Source organism: Oncorhynchus clarkii, chromosome 6 (assembly GCF_045791955.1).
Source record: "Oncorhynchus clarkii lewisi isolate Uvic-CL-2024 chromosome 6, UVic_Ocla_1.0, whole genome shotgun sequence".
In the NCBI taxonomy this organism is placed as follows: Eukaryota; Metazoa; Chordata; class Actinopteri; order Salmoniformes; family Salmonidae; genus Oncorhynchus; species Oncorhynchus clarkii.
Window position 1 is genome coordinate 49,452,622 of NC_092152.1, and position 22,868 is coordinate 49,475,489.

Sequence of the window (22,868 nt, forward strand, 5' to 3'; positions counted from 1 at the left end):
CAGAGGACTGATATGAGGGGTTGATTCTGTCCATTTTGTCTATAAATGCTTACAGTAAATACATGATATTATGAGTCTACTTTTTATGATGTAAAATTAATATATTGAATCATCCATATCATCAGGCGACATATTGAATCATATATGAACAGTCACTGTGCACCCATTGGCAATCTTCTCCCCACCCAAATTGGCTTATTTCAGGCTGCATGGAGCTGCATTGAGACCTGCAGGTACCGACAGAGATCATTGTGGCACGGTCGTCATTTTATCAATGTGCGTTTGGGAGCGGGTGGTCAGACATCGAATTTAGGAATTTGAATATTTTTGTTATTTGGAAACTGACATCTTTCTCATTTGCATGTGTTAGCCTTTTACTGTATTCAAAGCACATTATTATTCACAAACTCTCAGAATTCGCTGCTTCAAGTGAAGTAGCTAACCTCTTCTGTCCTAGATGGGCTTGCAAGAACAAGCGCGCCTTGTATGTTTGGTCCTAATGAAATAGAGTAGGCTGCCCATGCATGGGCGGATATTCACTTGGCAGTTATCTTGCCTAGGAAATTACATTAAATATGATTAGACTATAGTTTAATACAATGTTTGTAAATAAGTATTGATAATGGAAAGAAGTGGAGGGCGCCCAACCAACTTGAGTCGAGTTGTAATTATTTTTTACAATCATCATTGAAATAGAAAAGGCGCAATGCGCACATAGTGAGTGAGCGCCTTTTCATTTTCAATAAATATTGATTACCTATTAATTTGTCTCTGTCTGCAAATTGTCCTCCTAAAAGATAGCCTATATTCTATTCTATATGCAAAACATAACATAGAGAAAGTGCAAGTGTCCGCTCTCATCATTCTTGCTGCTTTATATTCAGTAGCCACAAGCGAGATATCAGGTGCTCATGTGGTCTCAGCTGAATAGAGTAGGCGATAGCTTATGCATGGGCCGAAAATCACGGCAGTTATCCTTCCAAGGAAATTTTCTTCATGAATATGATTAGGCTATAGTTTACTACATTGCCTAGAAGTAAATATTGATCACCAATATGTGTTTCCTTCTTAAAACCACCCCATTCCTGAAAAGTATACAAAGTAGCTAAAGTGCAAGTATCTACAAATACCTCTAGCCTATTGGCTGATAAAACTCAGTAATAGTTATAGCCTAATAATGGGCCACGTGATCAATGTTCCCTCTAATATTATTCGGCACTGCCCCTTTAAGACCTGACTGCTTTTCAAAGATGGCTAGAAATGTATACTTTTGTGCTCTTGTAGGAAGCAACCACTCCCCCATTGCTGACTACAAAATAGCTATAACTGAGCTAATAACTCACTAACTAGAAAAGAATATGAACAAATGTGCACACGTGGCTACATGCAGCTCTAACTTTGATCTCAAAACAAGCACATAATAATCTCAACCACTCATGTTGTAAAACAGCCCAGTTCAAAATGAATGGCACAACTTCATATATGGCAATGGTCTATTTGCATATAGGCTTACTACAGCTCTGATTGGTTATGGCTAATATTACGTTGATTCGATCACAATTCCCACAGTAAAGGGAAACGTTAATTGTGTTAACTAATGGGGAAAACTAGAACGTTGTGGGAAGTTCAAGTTCTCATGATTCTCTGCAAGGGCAGATTTTTCTTTTGTGCAGCAGTCCCTGGAGAGCTGCGCACCCGTGCACGCGCAATTTAGAGGGAACATTTCACGTGAGAATCTCTGGTAATTTAACCGATTCCTTAGGTTATTTTGGGCATTTTGATATTGCCTATAGGACGCAAAATTGCTGCGAAGATGGCTCGCAAGTGAGCTGCATCACATATGCCTAAAATAACATTGTGGGACTGTGGTTGGGTTCGGATCCAGCTTTTCAGGTAGCTAGTGGTAGTTGGACAGAAAGGCGGGTGCGGTATGAAAAGCTGCAGTTCCCGTAGACCTCTAGCTAGAGCCCCTGCATTCTATATGACAGGGTTGGCTTTCCATACCCTAAGATATGTTGTGCATCAATGGAAAATATGAGATTACCCAACTATATGCTTACCATTACCCTGATTCTACCATTCCAAACATGCTCTCTCTCAATATAGAAGGAAGGTGGAATCCAATTACACAGGCTTTGACGCTTGTAGGATGTGGCAGGGCTTGCAGTCGATAACAGACTACAAAGCGCTCCCCAGCTGTGAGATGCCCAGTGATGCAGAACTACCAAACAAGCTAAATGCCTTTCATTCTCGCTTTGAGTAAAACAACACTGAGTCTTGCATGAAAGACCCTGTTGTTCCGGATGACTGTGCGATCTCACTCTCTGTGGCTAATGTGAGCAAAACTTTTAAACAGGTTAACACTCGCAAGGCTGCAAATGGAATACCAGGGCTCGTTCTCAGACCATGCACAGACCAGCTGGCAAGCAATTTCACTGACATTTTCAATCTCTTCAAGTCTGTAATCCCAACATGTTTCATGCTGACCACCATTGTCCCTGTTCCCAAGAACTCCAAGGTAACCTGCCATGACACACATCAACACCGTCATCCCAGACACCCTGGACCCACTCCAATTAGCATACCGCACCAACAGATCCACAGATGACACAATCTCAATTGCATTTCATCAAGAGCATCTTGACTGGCTGCATCACCGCTTGGTATGGCAAATTCACTGCCTTCAACCTCAAAGCACTACAGAGGGTGGTGCGGACAGCCGAGTACATCACTGGGTCCAAGCTCCCTGCCATCAAGGACCTCTATAATAGGTGTCGGAGGAATGTCTGAAAAATTGCAAAAAACTTTAGCCACCCAAGACATAGACTGTTCAATCTGCTACTGTCCGGCAAGCAGTACTGGAGCATCGACTCTCTGACTAATAGGCTCCGAGACAGTTTATTTCCGCAAGCCATGAGACTGCGAAAATAGCCATAAGACTGCTAAATAGTTAATTAAATGGTTTCCCGGACAACCTGCATTGACCCTATCTTGCACTGGCTTTATGCACACTCACAAGACTATATATGCACTATATATGCACTCACTCTTAAACATTACACTGACACTCTCACACAAACCCACACATTCACTTACACTACATAAGCACATGCAGATAACACACACACACACACACACACACACACACACACACACACACACACACACACACACACACTTTCACAATCATCATATGCTACTGCTAGTCTGTTCTTTATTTTACCCTTATTGTTATCTATCTTGATGCCTAGTTATTTTACCTTGTCTTCATATACATATCCACCTCAAATACCTTATTATTATCTATCCTGATGCCTAGTCACTTTACCCTGCCTTCATGTACATATCTACCTAAAATAACTTTTTATTATTATCTATCCTGATGCCTAGTCACTTTACCCAACCTTTATGTGCATATTTACCTCAAATACCTAGTACCCTGCACATTGATATGGTACTGGTACTCCATGTATATAGCTTCATTCTTGTTCCTCTTGTGTTAGTTACTATTTGTATTTTTCTTATTTTATTTTCTGTGGATCTGTCTCCGTACGTTCGTACATTCGTCACATGCGATATCTCAAACAGCACTGGCAAGATTTTGACGAAACTTGGGTGAATGATGCGTCTTCCCATAGGGATCTGGCATGTACAAAATTACACTGGTTGGTCAGATAGTGGTGCTATGACAAGCGATGGAAAATGCTACATTTGAAATGTCACGCCCCTCACCCCGTTTGACGTAAAGTCATGAAATTCGGTGCTGCTTTTATTGTTGTTGTTTACTGTTGCCTTGCACTTTTTAACTCTGCATCATTGGGAAAGGCTCGTAAGCAAGCATTTCATGGTCAAGTCTACACACGCTGTATTTGGTGCATCTGATCATGGGAAATGGGATTTTGATCAAATGTTTCTCTCTCTTTCATAAACACATATATGATGTGTACATATGCGCACACAGGGAGAGTGAACATGCATTGGTCCAGGCAGCTCACCTAGGGCTGTTTTATTCAGGTCTGCCTTTTTAAAAACCTACCTTCGAGCTAGTAGGCGATGGCACCTGCTCAGTTCCAGGTGAATTTCAGTTATCAAAACACAGTGGAAAAGCCTGTACTCCATACCCCACTAAAAAACCTTGCACAACACTAATTCTACTAGTAGTAGGTACATTTGAAGCTGACAGAAATATAGTAACAGTACATGACTATCATTTATGCAAAGCTAATAATTCAAGCAATAGAGGAATTATCTCTCTTAGATTCACATGTTACTTTTAGAGGGGAGAGTGCTGTGGATTTCAGAATTTTCAAAATTCTTCATTATTAATATGAGATGAAAGGTGAGTTCCTAACGAGTTCAGGAAACCAAGCCACAACTTTTTGTGATGTTTAAAGTGGTGGGGGAAGATATTTTGATCAAGTGAGACCTTTAGAAAATATGCACATTTTCTTTAACACTAAACATACAAATATGTAATTTACAGTTATAAAGAAGGTGAAATCGTATAGTTTGTGGTTTTATAATTTGATTATACTATATGTAGAAAGCATATAAATCCTTTTTTTTAAAGCCTTTTTGTTGAATAGAAAATATGTCATATCATCTTTATCATATTTGTACTGTTTACTTGAGCTTGTGTCCTCAAAAGGGAATACCCCTCAAACTCCTTGGTTCTTGGGGTGTTCAGCCTGGGCACAACAGGTTAGCCCGTGTGCACAGTCACAGTACTCAAGATTTCTACGCAGTTTAGAGCGTCCTCCTCGCAGTACGCAGGCCTCTCCCTCCTTTGGGATGCGTCGTTTCCCTGTTAAATAGCGGACGCAGCACAGCCTTGCCTCACAGTCTCCAGAGCGCACGCATGTGGCCATCTCTGTCACTGAAGAGGGAACAGGACAGTTAGTACCACACTCAGATATGTAGAACTGCAAGAGTTGCAGGCAGCACACACAGTTTGGGACCAGGCTATCCTTTTCCAAGCTTTCTTACTTTTCTCTATGTTTTTGTCATCAACAGGAGCAAGTATTTCCTTATTCTGGTTCTTTTTCTGAGATCCATTGCAGGTATTTCTCTGTGTAGATATAGGAACGACATTACCACTTACACATGATAGAGCAGCAGAATTAAATTATGTAATGTTAGCAGTTCTGTTTAAAAGGGCAATCTGTGATTGGTACATTTTGGACTTTTGAATTCGTGATATAACCATTTATTCTTGAAAATATAAAATAAATGCCTCCTGAGCAACTGTTATTCCCATCAGAACCCAACATGTAGGGGCTAAGCTTGTTTGACTAAATTGTTTGAAAACAATGTAATTGTAAACAAAAACTGTGTAGCCTCAAAACATGGTTAAAACTATAATTTTGATCTCATGTCAGTAGTTGCATATAGCTTTGTCTATGAATTTGAGAGTGGTTACATTTCTCCCTCCCCAACCCTTCAACTGCGGATTAACCTTTCAGTTTTTAATAATTCACATTATTATGTACCCTCACTGTTCCACTGTACAGGTGCACCTGCATTAAAAACAACAAAAAAACTTGTATATTTCAATCTGAAAAAAAAATAGATACTTGAATGACACTTGAACACTTGAATCCACACAGCTGTAACACGTAGCCTAGTCATCACTGGTCACTCCACTGCAGGTGCTCTCACTTGTTCCAACATATCCATCTCTTCTTTAGAGGATAGGATTATATTCAAGTCGAGGCTGTGCACACAGCAATGAGAACACATGAACAGCAAAGCGATTGTAGGTGTCCACATTGTTGACCAAAGAAAATGACACATAAGTAGTTATAAGTTGCAAAATCTCCAATACAGAAGACGAACTCACTTTTGTGTGAGCAGAGCAGTTATGACACTACAAGTGTCAAGTTTAAATGCCACATGCACAAGTACAGTGAAATGCCTTTCTTTCTATCTCAAAACCCCCAAAATGCATTAATCAATAACAATGCAATAATAGAAAATAACAAGGTAGACTTAAAAACAAAAGATTAAATGGCATGAAATATACATTTGCAGAAGCCTACCTTGCATTTACCCTTCAACATTTGAGCCTTAAAAACCTCTTAGATGTAAAGTCCCCTGTTTAAGGGAACTGCATGGTTCCGGTACCGGTTCAGACCAAAATGTTTTTCTTATAAATAGATCTGGGGACCGAAATGGCTTGCATTGAGCGATAGCTCTGGTCCCCACAGACACAGTGCAGGTGTATCCTGGTACTTATAACCCTACAAGTTTCAAGTTTCAAGCTTACATTTTTTATGTCACATGCACAAGTACAGGGAAATGCCTTTATTGCAAACACAAAACCCAACAATACAAGAATCAAAAACAATGAAAATAACTTAAGGCAGAACAAAAAAACACAAGAAATAAGAAAACACCGGCCCACCCGCACAGCATAAAGCTTCTACTTCTTTCATTGCACACCAAAATCCACACAAATTCCTTCTCCCAACACACAGAGACCCTTTGAAACATATGTTTAATGAATGAGAAATATTCTTTGAACAAAACGCATCAATTGACATGGATTAGAGCTACATTCTGGCCAATCGGAACATATGGTAAGCTGCTCTCTTTAGAACTAGACTAGTGTAGGCTATAGGGGGAAATGAAGTAAATGTAAGAATTGTCAACTGTTCCATCACTCCTGTAATAATAATAACTAGATCAGAGGACTGATATGAGGGGTTGATTCTGTCCATTTTGATATTATGAGTCTACTTTTTGTGATGTTAAATGAATATATTGAATCACCTATGAACAGCCATTGTGACTGCACCCATTGGGAATCTTTTCCCCACCCAAAATAGCATATTTCAATGGCTCGAGCTGGAGGGCTGCATTGGGACCTGCATGGCCCGACAGAAGTAATTGCGGCGCGGTCGTCATTTTTCATGCTGCTGTTGGGAGTGGGCGGTCAGACAGAGAATTGAGAAATCAAAATAGTCTTGTTGTCCCGCAGAGTATTTGGAAACGGATATCTTTCTGCTTTGTATGCCTTATCCTACCTATTGTATTAAAATCTTTTTTTCTCATAAGCTTACCTCTTCTATCCTAGTCGGGCCCTGCAAGATCAAGTGCGCCTAGTATATGTGTGGTCTTAATGAAATAGAGCAGGCTGCCTATGCATGGGCGGAGAAACACGTGGCAGTTACCTAGACTATAGTTTACTACAGTGTCTGTAAATAAGTATTGATAATGGAAAGAAGTGAAGGGCGTCCAACCAACGTCGGTTTAGGTGCAATCAAAACATTTGATCCTCATTGAAAAGGAAAAGGTGATGCGCACAGAGTGAGCGAGCGTCTTTTCATTTTCAATAAATATTTATTACCTATTACTTTGTCTCTGTCTGAAAATCGTCCTCCTGAAAGGTAGCCTATATCCTATACAGTGGCGGAACTAGAGCTTTATACATGGGTTGTCCAGGGGGTGGCCAAGGCTACTTCAGGGAGTCCATAGACCATGACAGAAAATGTGTGTGTAACCCTAACCTGGCATCTCAGGAGCAGGAATGAATCCTATGATTGCTGATTAGAGGTAGAAGTGATAATTCACATAACCGGAGTTCTTCAATGTGACAGATAGTGTGGCCCAAAAGGGTTACTTCACTAGAATTTTTTAACATACTATAAATAGTCAGCGTCTCTACCTCGGAACTGCAGCTCAATTTCTTTCTCTCACACACACACGCACACACACACACACACGCACACACACACACACACACATGAGAGAGACTTGGGTCACTGTTGTCATGTATATATAATCTGGGTCTATAAGTATTGAACATCCAAAATTATTTCTCAAAATAAAGCTCTAGCACCAAGGAGATAAGATAGCATTTGTGTGTTACATACATTGCATAGTTATTTACAAAAAAAATGTATTTACAAAAAAACACACTGCAATTTGACAATCAAGCAGAAACAGACCTGAAAAATACAAATCATTTTGGTTCCCATCATTTCAAACTTACAGTATCATATTTATGCTCATATAAATTGTGTTAACTAATAGCAAAGAAAAGTTTTGGAATTGGACTAATCAAGACCAAATTAAATCTGTGTGACATGATACCCTTTGGATTTATAATTTTAGAATGTCAGTGTACTAGTTAGTACACAGTGCAGGTTTTAATCATGACCAGAGGGACCGCCTAAGTGCCAAATTATTCTAGGCAGATTTAAAACAGCATAATTCTGCGGTTCTGGTGAGAACTGGCAAAATGTTTCACAAACTCATCCATGTTGAGGGAGTGTGCCCTCCTTGACTCAACACTGAGATTTCCGAGATGACTTAACCTGTCAACAGAAATCTTACAAAGTCAAAATAGCTCATGGAAGACCTCTTTATAAGGTTCTAGAAACACAACAAAGTGAAGGAGAGTAGACGGTCTGTCCCTTCCACCTTTCTCTCTCCTATCAAGAAACAGCTTGGTTTGATGAACCTCATGTTTGAGGTCCTCTAAATCTGACTCAAAGGTCTGAGCAAAGGCAAACAGAGGCTCCTCATTCAAGAATGTTGTATTCTTTGGGTTGAGAGACTGGACCCCTTGCATTATCTCGCAATTCTTCTTTGAAAAATGCCTCTGCAGCTCAGCTGTGAGACTGTCAAGCACCTGATAAAAGAAAGCTCTTTGGAAGCTCCCACCATCCCTTTGGTCGCTATTTTTCTGTCCTACAGTGCTCATCATCCATGAGTTGTCCTTGTTTTAGGCTGTCTTTTACACACTGTTTGTACACTAATTTTGCAGTGCTCTGCAATCTCTTCAATCTCTTTCCATAGTTATCCAAAGTAACCCTCACTTCTGTTGTCCTGTAATGTGTCTGTAGGAGACCTACTAGATCCACAGCCCTTGCTAAGTCAAGAGAGCTTGATTGGAGCATGTCAGAAAGACATTTGGCATCACAAAGCACTTTACAAAAGGTAACCAAAAGCCCTATGAAATGTAAATCTATATGAGAAAGAAGGCCCCACTGATCTATCACCACTATTTTCAAGTGTAATATCCTGTAGCACTCTCAAAATTGCTGGAAGCCTGTCCCTCAGATTACGGCATGCCATGTATCTGCATGCCCACCAATGTAAATCTTGCACTGTTTTTAATCTGTGCAGACACACCATAATGCTTTCCGCTCATAGCCTAGCCCCACAAGATTATTTCTGTAGTCCAGACCATGTTTTTCAAGGCAATCAATTATCATTTTTGTGAGACCTGCTGCATCTAAGCTTTCAGCTGACTGAAAGTGTAAAAAGCTTTTGTGGATGGCCCTTGTTGTAATAGTACCTCACAACTAAAGACATTTGTTCTATTTTCTTTAAATATTTGGTTTCATCTGCAATTACATTAAAAACATCACTTTCTTTTACTTCTCATATTATTTCACTTTGTACCACCTCAGCTAAGCCCTCAAGAACTTTGTTCTGGATTTGGTGGCTTGTGTACTTGGAATTGCCACATGCATTCATCCTTTTCTCTGTGAGGGGGTCATGCTTTGCTATTTCTTCTATATTGTCAAAAAATGACCCTTGTTGTGAGAGTCATCAGACTCTCGATGAACTCTCTGCGCTATACAGTGCCTTGCGAAAGTATTCGGCCCCCTTGAACTTTGCGACCTTTTGCCACATTTCAGGCTTCAAACATAAACATATAAAACTGTATTTTTTTGTGAAGAATCAACAACAAGTGGGACACAATCATGAAGTGGAACAACATTTATTGGATATTTCAAACTTTTTTAACAAATGAAAAACTGAAAAATTGGCAGTGCAAAATTATTCAGCCCCTTTACTTTCAGTGCAGCAAACTCTCTCCAGAAGTTCAGTGAGGATCTCTGAATGATCCAATGTTGACCTAAATGACTAATGATGATAAATACAATCCACCTGTGTGTAATCAAGTCTCCGTATAAATGCACCTGCACTGTGATAGTCTCAGAGGTCCGTTAAAAGCGCAGAGAGCATCATGAAGAACAAGGAACACACCAGGCAGGTCCGAGATACTGTTGTGAAGAAGTTTAAAGCCGGATTTGGATACAAAAAGATTTCCCAAGCTTTAAACATCCCAAGGAGCACTGTGCAAGCGATAATATTGAAATGGAAGGAGTATCAGACCACTGCAAATCTACCAAGACCTGGCCGTCCCTCTAAACTTTCAGCTCATACAAGGAGAAGACTGATCAGAGATGCAGCCAAGAGGCCCATGATCACTCTGGATGAACTGCAGAGATCTACAGCTGAGGTGGGAGACTCTGTCCATAGGACAACAATCAGTCGTATATTGCACAAATCTGGCCTTTATGGAAGAGTGGCAAGAAGAAAGCCATTTCTTAAAGATATCCATAAAAAGTGTTGTTTAAAGTTTGCCACAAGCCACCTGGGAGACACACCAAACATGTGGAAGAAGGTGCTCTGGTCAGATGAAACCAAAATTGAACTTTTTGGCAACAATGCAAAACGTTATGTTTGGCGTAAAAGCAACACAGCTCATCACCCTGAGCACACCATCCCCACTGTCAAACATGGTGGTGGCAGCATCATGGTTTGGGCCTGCTTTTCTTCAGCAGGGACAGGGAAGATGGTTAAAATTGATGGGAAGATGGATGGAGCCAAATACAGGACCATTCTGGAAGAAAACCTGATGGAGTCTGCAAAAGACCTGAGACTGGGACGGAGATTTGTCTTCCAACAAGACAATGATCCAAAACATAAAGCAAAATCTACAATGGAATGGTTCAAAAATAAACATATCCAGGTGTTAGAATGGCCAAGTCAAAGTCCAGACCTGAATCCAATCGAGAATCTGTGGAAAGAACTGAAAACTGCTGTTCACAAATGCTCTCCATCCAACCTCACTGAGCTCGAGCTGTTTTGCAAGGAGGAATGTGAAAAAAATTCAGTCTCTCGATGTGCAAAACTGATAGAGACATACCCCAAGCGACTTACATCTGTAATCGCAGCAAAAGGTGGCGCTACAAAGTATTAACTTAAGGGGGCTGAATAATTTTGCACGCCCAATTTTTCAGTTTTTGATTTGTTAAAAAAGTTTGAAATATCCAATAAATGTCGTTCCACTTCATGATTGTGTCCCACTTGTTGTTGATTCTTCACAAAAAAATACAGTTTTATATGTTTATGTTTGAAGCCTGAAATGTGGCAAAAGGTCGCAAAGTTCAAGGGGGCCGAATACTTTCGCAAGGCACTGTATCTATATTACATTAAAATAACACAATAACCATTAGTGTATAATCAAAATAAAAATGCCACAGCCCTCAAAGCAAGAGCACACATGAATCCAACCATTAGTGGTGGTAGACTGGGTCCTTGTGAAGTCTGACCACACTGACTCTGACTAGCCTCAGGTAGAGAGCTGCTCTGGGGTCCGGTGGTGATGCAGGGGCTGGGGTCCTTTTGCACCTGATCTACCTGTTTGTGCTTCTTTAAAGTCTGATATCTATCCCTTCCTTTTCATGTTTAATTGACCCTATGCAAAAAATAAGACAGTCTATGGTTACATCTAAGCATCCAATTACCCACATTTTAGTCCAATCTCAATCTTAATTACAAATCCCCATTATCACAACTGTACCTTAAAATCAGCTACCAGCCTAAGTTACTAGTTAGATCATGGCTAGCCCTACTCTGCAGTAAGTAACTTAGCTAGCTATAACTTCTTACACCTTTACGATAGCAAACAGGCTATCTGCAAATTGTGGTAATTTTTTGAGTAACGTTAACAGATTGATAATAACAATTGTTCATTTTGAGTTCAAGCACCAAAATCTAACTGAGTTCATGGAATTTAAATTGCTGAATGTTAACTTGCTGAACACTGACAGCTGTAGCCTACTAGTTACCCCACATTAGCTAAACATTCATATACTGTAACTTACGACACTGCACTGTATATGCGTGTATTACTAGCACAGATGTAAACATAATGTTAGGCTAAATTGGGAGCCGGTCTCTCTTATCAAAGGTCTAACGTTAACTTACACAAAGACTCAACTTTCGTAAAAGTTGTTCAGGAAACCTAAATCCGATGCTAAACCTTAAAACGTACTTCAAATATGATGCTTTCGCCAATCGCGAAAAGAGCCTGTGTAAATGTTCGATCTTCTTCTGTATGTTCGTCTTATTCTTATTCTTCTGTATCTTGCAAACAACGTTAATATTCTCTCTTCCTTGTCTTCGATTTGAAAACGTCAAAATAAATGCTTCTTTCAACAAGAGGTGAAACTAGATGTAAATCAGCATCAAACATCCAGTAGCAAATTACATTTTGAGGTGACACCCGGTGTGGCCAATCAGATGTCAGGGGGGTCCAGTGCCACCCCGGGCACCCCTCTGGCTCTGCCCCTGATCCTATATACAAAACATAGCTCAAGAGAAAGTGCAAGTGTCCGCTCTTATCATTCTTGCTGATCTGTGTTCAGTAGCCATATGTGAGAGATCAGGTGCTCATGTGGTCTCAGCTAAATAGAGTAGGCGATAACCTATGCGTGGCCGGAAAAGCAGTTATCGTCCCACTCCTAAAGGGTAGGCTATTAAACGTAGCTAAAGTGCAAGTATCTCCAACTTCGTCTAGCCTATCGGCTGATATAGCCCAGGAATACATGTAGCCTAATATAATGGGATACGGGAGCCATGTTCCCTCTAATATCTTTTGGCACTGAGAAAATGTCAGATCTGCTGAGAGCAAACTTAAACCTTGTTAAATTTCTGTGCACCTTCTAGCATGAGTTTACTGAGAACACTGAGGCTGTACCCGCTTTCATTTATTGTTTTAACAGTGACCAGGTTCGCTACTGTTGTTATTTGATCATAATGTAGTCCTACCAGAGTGGCTTACAGTTAAAAAACTACAGAAAAAAAGATTTGCATAACATGTTAGCATGGAAATAGCGGTTCTATCATTCAGCCTACAGTAACAGCCAATTTAGTGCTCAATGTAGGCCGACATTCCATGAGACTATTGAAAAAAACATGCAGGCCTTCACATTAACCTATTTATCCACTTGTTCTTCAGACAAGGAGGTGACTGGACATTTTGTTATGTTGTTTGATGCAAGAAACCACTTTACAAAATGAAAGGAATTAGTATTCCCTGCTATTATTACAGCGAATCAGACAAAGTATGCGACCGTCTGCCTATTGGCTGCTTAGCTTATTCAAGCTCGTATAAAGATACAACATTGACATTTTAAGACTTAAAAAAAGCTCTTTACCTAACTTGCTTTTCAAAGATGGCTCTTGTAGGAAGCAACCACTCCCCCATTGCTGACTATAAATTATCTACCACTGGGCTAATAACTCATTAACTAGGAATATGAACAAATGTGCACACATGACTACATGCAGCTCTCCCTTTGATCTCAAATCAAGCGCATAATAATTACAACTGCTCATGCTGTAAAACAGTCCAGTGGCACAAATCCATATATGGCAATGGCCTATTTGCATATATGCCTACTGCAGCTCTGATTGGTTATGGTGCACTTGTCTGTGTAGAGTATGGGTATGCGCTCTGCCTCCAACAAAATCTCTTGCAAAGTTAGTTTTGGTATGTTTCATTGAATGTGGCTAATATTGAGCTAATTCGATGACAATTCCCACTGTAAAGGGAAACGTTGATAGCGACCCCTGTGGCGGGCCAGGTAGCTAATTGGGAAAACTTTAAGTTAAGTTCAAGTTCTTGTGCTTCTCTGCAAGGATTGATTTTTCTTCTGTGCTGGCTTTCCATATCATAAGACCATTACCCTGATTGTACCATTCCAAACATGCTCTCTCTCAATATAGATGGAAGGTGGAATACAATTACGCAGGCTCCAATGCTAGTTGGATGTGCAAAACCCAGCTGTGAGATGCCCAGTGATGCAGAACTCACAAACAAGCTAAATGCCTTTCATTCTCGATTTGAGGAAAAACAACACTGAGTCTTGCATGAAAGCCTCTTTTGTTCCGGACGATTGTGTGATTTCGCTCTCCGTGGCTGATGTAAGTAAAACTTTTAAATAGGTTAACACTTGCAAGGCTGCAGATGGAATACCAGGGCCCGTTCTCAGAACATGCGCAGACCAGCTGGCAAGCGACTTCATGGACATTTTCAATCTCTCCCAGTCTATAATCCCAACATGTTTCATGCTGATCACCATTGTCCCTGTTCACAGGAACTCCAAGGTAACCTGCCTAAATGACTATCGTCCCATAGCAATCACATCTGTAATTATGAAGTGCTTTGAAAGGCTGGTCATAAAACACATCAACACCATCATGCCAGAAACACTGGACCCACTCCAATTCGCATACCGCACCAACAGTTCCACAGATGATGCAATCTCAATTGCACTTCACCCTGCTTTCTCCCACCTGGAAAAGAGGGGATATAACTGTTTAAGAATGATGTTTGTAGACTACTCCTCTGCGTTCAACCACATACTTTTCTGATGACACGATTCAACTTGTCAGTGTGGTGCCAGGACAACAGCCTCTCGCTCAATATCAGTAAGACCAAAGAGCTAATTCTGAACTGCAGGAAAAAGAAAGAAGAGCACGCCCCCTTCCACATCAACAGAGCTGGAGTGGAGTGGGTTGAGAGATTGAAGTTCCTTGGTGTCCACATCACTAAGGACTTAACATGGTCCACACATAGCCGAACAGTTGTGAAGAGGGCACAATAGCGCCTCTTCCACCTCAGGAGTCTGAAAAGATTTGGCATGGGCCCTTGGATCCTCAAAAATGTATACAGCTGCACCATCAAGAGCATCTTCACTGCATCACCGCTTGGTATGGCAAATGCACCGCCCTTCACCTCAAAGCACTACAGAGGGGGATGCAGACAGCCCAGTACATCACTTGGGCCGAGTTCCATGCCATCATGGACCTCTATATCAGGCCATGTCGGAGGAAGGCCTGAAAAATGATCAACAACTTCAGCCACCCAAGACATAGACTGTTCACTCTGCTACTGTCCGGCAAGCAGTACTGGAGCATCGGCTCTAGACAGCTTCTACCTCCAAGTCATAAGACTGCAAAATAGTTAATTAAAATGGTTACCTGGACTATCTGCATTGACCCTATTTTGCACTGACTTTATGCACACTCACAAGACTATATATACACTATACAGTGCATTCGGGAAGTGTTCAGACCCCTTGACCTTTTCCACATTTCGTGACGTTACAACCTTATTTTAAAATGGATGAAATCATTTTTTTCTTCATCAATCTAGACACAATAACCCATAATGACAAAGCGAAAACAGGTTCTTCGAATTTTTGCAGATGTATTTAAAAAAAAAAAAAATACCTTATTTACATAAGTATTCAGACCCTTTGCTATGAGACTCAAAATTGAGCTCAAGTGCATCCTGTTTCCATTGATCATCCTTGAGATGTTTCTACAACTGGATTGGAGTCCACCTGGGGTACATTCAATTGATTGGACATGATTTAGAAAGGCCCACACCTGTCTATATAAGGTCCCACAGTAGACAGTGCATGTCAGAGCAAAAACCAATAATTTTCCATAGAGCTCAGAGAAAGGATTGTGTCGAGGCAATGACCTGGGGAAGGGTACTAAAGAATGTCTGCAGCATTGAAGGTCCCCAAGGACACAGTGACCTCCATCATTCTTAATTGGATGAAGTTTGGAACCACCAAGAGCTGGCTGCCCGGCCAAACTGAGCAATTGAGCGAGAAGGACCTTGATCAGGGAGGCGAACAAGAACCCTATGGTCACTCTGATAAAGCTCAAAGGTTTCTCTGTGGAGATGGGATAACCTTCCAGAATGACAATTATCTCTGCAACACACGACCAATCAGGCCTTTATGGTAGAGTGGCCAGAAGAATGCCATTCCTCAGTAAAAGCCACATGACGGCCCGCTTGGAGTTTGCCAAAAGGCACCCAAAGACTCTCAGACCATGAGAAACGAGATTCTCTGGTCTGATGAAACCAAGATTGAACTCTTTGGCCTGCATGCCAAATGTCACGTCTGGAGGAAATCTGGCACCATCCCTACAGTGAAGTATGGTGGTGGCAGCATGCTGTGAGGATGTTTTTCAGGGGCTTGGACTGGGAGACTAGTCAGGATCAAGGGAAAGATAAACGGAGCAAAGTACAGCGATCCTTGATGAAAACCTGCTCCAGAGCATTCAGGACCTCAGACTGGGGCGAAGGTTCACCTTCCAACAGGACACTGACCGTAGGCACACAGCCAAGACAATGCAGGAGTGGCTTCGGGACAAGCCTCTAAATGTTCTTGAGTGGCCCAGCCAGAGCCTGGACTTGAACTGATAGAAACAGCTCTGAAGAAACATGAAAATAGCTGTGCAGCGACGCTCCTTATCCAACTTGACAGAGCTTGAGTGGATCTGCAGAGAAGAATGGGAGAAACTCCCCAAATACAGGTGTGCCATGCTTGTAGCGTCATACCCAAGAAGACTCTAGGCTGTAATCGCTGCCAAAGGTGTGCTGTGGAAATTCTACACAGGGGATACTTGAAGTCAATCTTAAATGAATCATTCTATATTAACAGCAAGCTGGACAGGTCACAATCAAACTTAGATGCATATAGCATCGGTCTGAAGTGAGCTCCGCCGGGGCAGTCCCTTTTAGTTCTCTTATATACTGCTTACAAAGACAAGTTATATTTGCATGATTTAGCTTATTCCTTATTCATAATTAATTCATAATTAATTAACGTTTGGTTCATGCATGTGACCGAGCAATACCTCACGAGGCTTCTTCTCACCAAGCTGAGACCTTGAAACTGAGATATCCGTTTCGTTTTTAAAAGATGGTTATGGGCGTACTGCCAAAATTGCAGATACTGATAGTGAGGATTCCTCCCAGGCACGTTCAGTCACCTGCATGAACACAGAAATGGTTATTAGAAAAGCACTTTTTCCATCACAGGTGCTTCAACAAAGTACTGAGTAAAGGGTCTGAATAGTTATACAACTGTGATATATCTGTTTTAGAATTTGTATAAATTAGATAACATTTCTAAAAAACTGTTTTTGCTTTGTCATTATAGGACATTGTGTGTAGATGAGGGGGGAAAACAATTTCATCCATTTTAGAATAAGGCTGTAACGTAACAAAATGTGGAAGAAGTCAAGGAGTCTGAATACTTTCCTACATAAGGGACCAGTATAACCCCCTATCCTCCAGGTACAGACCAGTATAGCCCCCTACCCTCCAGATATAGACCAGTATAGCCCCCTACCCTCCAGATATAGACCAGTATAGCCCCCTACCCTCCAGGTACAGACCAGTATAGCCCCATGCCCTCCAGGTACAGACCAGTATAGCCCCCTACCCTCAAGCAATACTTATATATGCCATTTGAACATGGTTAACTGACTTTTGGGTTCAGAAGCCAACTTCCTTTGATCATATATGGCAAATGGACAAAACATAGGCCTTATGGACAAACTCACATAAAATAAGACAAATCTATATACATACGCTTCCTACATATGTATAATTGACAACAAAAAAATTGATTTTTGAAGATTTCACCCTTGAGTCCTGACTTTCTGATTATTTCCCATATAGAATCTTAGAGTGGAGCGCACTCGCCCCCTTTGTGATTTTTTGTATATTTCACCCGGCATTTGACATATTCCACTTGCAATATGTTTTTGACCAATTGCCACCCAATTGAGTGGTATTTGCTATTGTGTATATGGATCGTCCACTGCCAATAAGTAGCCATTCATTTTTGTCCATTTTATGGGGGTCTTCCCTTTCCGAATGCACTGTATATACACTCACTCACACACATTACACTGACACTGACACTCTCACACAAACCCACACACATTCACATACACTACATACGCACACACACATAACACACATGCATACCCATGCCATACACATGCATGCATGCATGCATGCGCGCACACACACACACACACACACACACACTTTCACAATCATATGCTGCTGATACTCTGTTCTTTATTTTACTCATATTATTATCTATCCTGATGCCTAGTTATTTTACCTTGTCTTCATGTACATATCCACCTCAAATACCTTATTATTATCTATCCTGATGCCTAGTCACTTTACCCAACCTTTATGTACATATTTACCTCAAATACCTAGTATTCTGCACAGTGATATGGCACTGGTACTCCCTGTATACAGCTTCATTTTTGTTCCTCTTGTGTTAGTTACTATTAGACTTTTTTCTTATCTTATTTTCCCTCACAATAAATTGGGGAGGGGACTGTTTATCTGTCTCCGTCCATTAGTATGTTAGTTTGTTAGTACATGCATCACATGTGATATCTCCGTTAGCACAGGCACCGATTTTGATTCAACTAGGGTGAATGCTGCATTTTGCAATAGTAATGCGGCATTTACAAAATTACACTGATTGGCCAGATGGAGGCGCTATAACGTGGCGCAATAATGAGTGATTGAAGATGCAAACTTTTAAATGTCATGCCCCTCACCCCGCTTGGCCTAAAGTCATGAAATTCAGTACATCGGTCTCTATTCTCATGCATTTACTGATGTTGTTTACCGTTGCCTTGCAAGCATTTTCCGGTAAAGTCTACACATGCTGTATTCTGAATAATACAATTAGATTTTTCTTTGTCTCTTTCTCTCTCTTTACATGATGTGTATACATGTGCACACAGGGAGAGTGAACATGCATTGGTCCAGGCTGTTTGATTCAGGTCTGCCTTTTTAAAAACCTACCCTCGAGCTAGTAGGAGATGGCACCTGCTCAGTTCCAGGTGAATTTCAGCTATCAAAACATAAGTGGAAAATATAGAGAGGGGCCTGTACTCCCTACTCCAATAAAAGCCTTCACACCACTAATTCTACTAGTAGTAAGTACATTTCAAGCTGACAGAAATATAGTAACAGTACATTACTATCATTTATACAAAGCAAATAATTCAAGCTATAGAGTTATCCCTCTTAGATTCACATGGTACTTTTAGAGGGGAGTGTGGATTTCATAATTCATAAAATCCTACATGTTTTGATTGGACCAATTTTACCATTTGATAATATTACATTTGCATGTCAAGCAGTGAACAAACAGGGGCTCCAGGTTTCCCAGCAGCAGGTTCGGAGGTGTACACAGTGAGAAGTGGATGTGCTGCCTTTTGTTAACAGTTTACAAGACTCTCCTCCTGGTACGCTGGCACAACAGGCACCTGTTGACAGAGCCCATTGGACAAAGATGAAATGTAAACAGGCCTGCTGAAAAGGTTGCTCCACAGTTTGAAAAGGGTCCATTTGGGTGAGATGGCAGATAAAGCTTATTGTGAACAACACCAGCCTCGGGTTATACAGCCCCTCACCCCTCTCAATAAAGAGCAGCAGATGTAGATAATTGCTTCCCCTTATGACGCAGAGCGAGCTCAGGCCAGGGAGTGTGTATGTGTGTGTTTGTGAGGTGGCTGTGTCTTATGTGAGGGGTAAGACATAGAGTGACTAACTTATGAAAAAAGGTTACAGCAGGACTTAAATAGAGCAACAGGAGGGTGAGTTGACCACTTGTACCCAATGTGGATCTGCAGGATGCATCTGAAGGTAAGACATCTTGGCTCAGGTCAAATTGGACTCTAGGCCTCCCGAGTGGCGCAGCACTCTAAGGCACTGTATTGCTTGAGGCGCCACTACAGATCCGGGTTTGATCCCGGGCGGTGTCGCAGCCAGCTGCGCCCGTGAGATCCATGAGGCGACGCACAATTGGCCCGGCGTCGTCCGGGTAAGGGGAGGGTTTGGCTGGCCGGGATGTCCCATTGCACTCTAGCTACTACTGTGGTGGGCCGGGCACATGCACGCTGACACGGTCACCAGTCGTACTGTGTTTCCTCTGACACATTGGTGTGGCTGGCTTCTGGGTTAAGCAAGCAGTGTGTCAAGAAGCAGTGCGACGTGCAGAAGGTGAGTTTAATAATGAATCGAAGCAGATTGACAAAATGTGAGAAGCGTACAGAACGTGAGAGAAAACAATACTACCTAGTAACTGCTGTCAACTGAGGGCTAAATAAAGGGGGAGTAATCAAGGAGATAATGATGACCAGGTGTGCGTAATGATTGTTGCCAGGGCCAGTGGTTAGCAGACCGGCGACGGCGAGCGCTGGAGAGAGGGAGCGGGAGTAGGCGTGACAATTGGTGCTGTGTGTACTGAGCCTTTTGCACACTTGTTGTTGACTAGCATGTTCTGTAAGGAGAAAGGACGGAGCTGTGCGATCAAACGTATGTTTGAAATATGGACCAGTCCTTATTTACAGTTGAGCACCACAGCAGGCAAGCAAGCTACACTTGACCTTGATCAGAACAGAACACAGCAGGCAGGGCTCTGAGAGGGCCCTGGAGGAAGTCTAATCCTATTGCTGAGAGACTAAAAACACCATCCTCAGAGCCAAATGTCTCTTCAGAAATACCATGCCTGACCATCCAGGCAGCAGCCACCAGCTCACTCCATTAGCTACCACAATTAAAGTAGCCCTGGCTGGGCATCCCAGCTTATTAAATTGAAACGGATGGTGCATTAGTGGTAGCTGCAGGTCAGGGAAAGGTAACATTAGAGGTAGTACACACAGAGAGATGAGACCCCTTCAGATCAGTTACTATTGCAGTTTTATATTTTGAGATGAAAAGACTAAACCTGATGTACACTGTCATGACTGGCCTGTTCGGGTCAGGTTACTGTAGACCATAATCCTACAGTGAAATCTCTCACACCCACCAGCGGGAGAGAGATAGAAAGTTATGGAGGTGGGGGGTTTCATTACACCTCCCACCCATTGTAAATCTTAAGGCAGCAGACAAAATCCCCTTTGTCCTCTCAGTATGGAGGGATGGAATGTATGATGGGCCTACGGAGAATCTACCTCTGAACAGTAACATGCAATAAATGGACTTTGGGACAATATGTTTCGTGGCAATATATGGAATATGAAATGATATGAGTGTCATTTTTGTTATGTTATTAAAAGTTAAATGACAACGTTATAACGAAAACATAACTTGAAGAGTTTTCACACTCATGTACTTGAGGTTTGCATACTGTACGTTGTGTGGAAAATGTCCAGATCAAAGAGAATGTATTTGTAAAGATGTAATGTGAAGTTAGTTGTCTAAATTGGATCTGAGTAAAATCCAGACCAATCCAGTAGCTAGTTACGACCAGAGAACTTGCCCTAAAGGTGGAAACGCCAATTTCTGACCCGAGGGTATAAAACACATGAGTTCAGAGCTAATATAGCAGACTAAGCAACCACGAGCTCCAGCCAATGTCCGAATTAGTTGCATACCTAAAATTCAACACAAGGTTGAAGAAGACAAAGGAACCTGAAGAGGGTTAAACCAAGGCCTCATACCTTTTAAAGGGTTAATATATTGTGCTATGATAAACTCTGTGTGTGTGTGTGTGTTAAAACCTGTTTCGAGTGTTGTGCCCTTCAGACACTATCAGAAGACTGAAACCGCCTACAGTACGTTCATACTCCTCCTGTCTGGGACCCACCATGGTTATCTGAGGTTCTGAAAACACAAGGCTGCCGCAAGCCTGATGAAAACAGCCACCTGTCAGAAGATGCTTGGACTCGTTCACCTTGTTATGACTATACTTGTGATGGAAGGTCAAGTTTCTGTCAACCCACTTCTGATCTTTTAATTGCTGATAAGATGGTTGCTGCTGTCAGGGTGAGGTTAGATTTATTAAAATGTTGTTGTCAGGGAAAGTTATGTAAGGGGGATTGGGGAGGCTATATGAGTTAGAGGTTGTCTTAGACATTTTGCACAACTTGGGAGAGCTACTGTTATACTGTACTCTGTACCAACATCTGCCACAATTGTATTACTAAAGGAGTATTCTAATACTTAAACAAAGAGTCTGTGTTTCCTTTCCATTACTAATGTATGTTTGATAATTATACAGACCTGATCATCTGTTGAAGAAATTGACCAACAAACCTTTTTACAATCTATGCTACGGATGAGTAACTGTGTCTAAGAGGGTGAATTCAAGCAGGACCACCGGGTCACCACTCTCCAAGGAATCGTGTGTCTCAACTACTTTCATTCCCACACTGGAACCATCTACACGGCTGATTAGCCGTCCTCTGAAGAACCCTTTTCAGAGCAAGGACGAGGAAACATTCCACTAAGAGTAAGGACACTGACATCGTGAGGACAAACAGAGAGCTACACCTGGCAACCGAAGGTGTGCTGTCATCGGAGAAGTCAGAACGCGGTCCACGAAGAGGCACCCCATCAGAGACGTTCAAAACGTAATTACATCATTATATTCTGACCCATTAGAGCGGCAGTTCGGGGCAAGGTTAGGGTTCAAATAAGCATCGTTGACAAATGTACCCAAGTGCGGTTTTCTCTCGTGCACACTCTCTTTCTCTCTCTTTTGAAATCCACATTTTGTAACACGTGTCATATTGTGTTGGCCCGCTAGGAACCTGTTTCATTGTACTAAGTTCTAATCAATAGCCTAGACTGTGTGTTTATGTATGTGTATCTTATATTATCATTTTAGCTTGTTAGTAAATAAATTATCAACTCAATTGGTGTGGTATTGACTTATTTAGTGAGACTAGGGTTTGTGCAGATTCCCAAATGATGCGACGTTCAGAATGTGACTGTAAAGGAAATTAATTAATTAGCAATTGTTGTAAAATCGATATTCTGATATTCTTTGAGTTAATTTGGAAAGTAGAAACACAATAAAGCCAAAACCCTCCCATTGTGCCCCAGGTTAATGAGTTAATAATTACCTGATTCATTTTATCACGAAATTATAAACCGTTAATCATTCAATGAGCAGCAGTCGTCACATTAATCAATACAATAT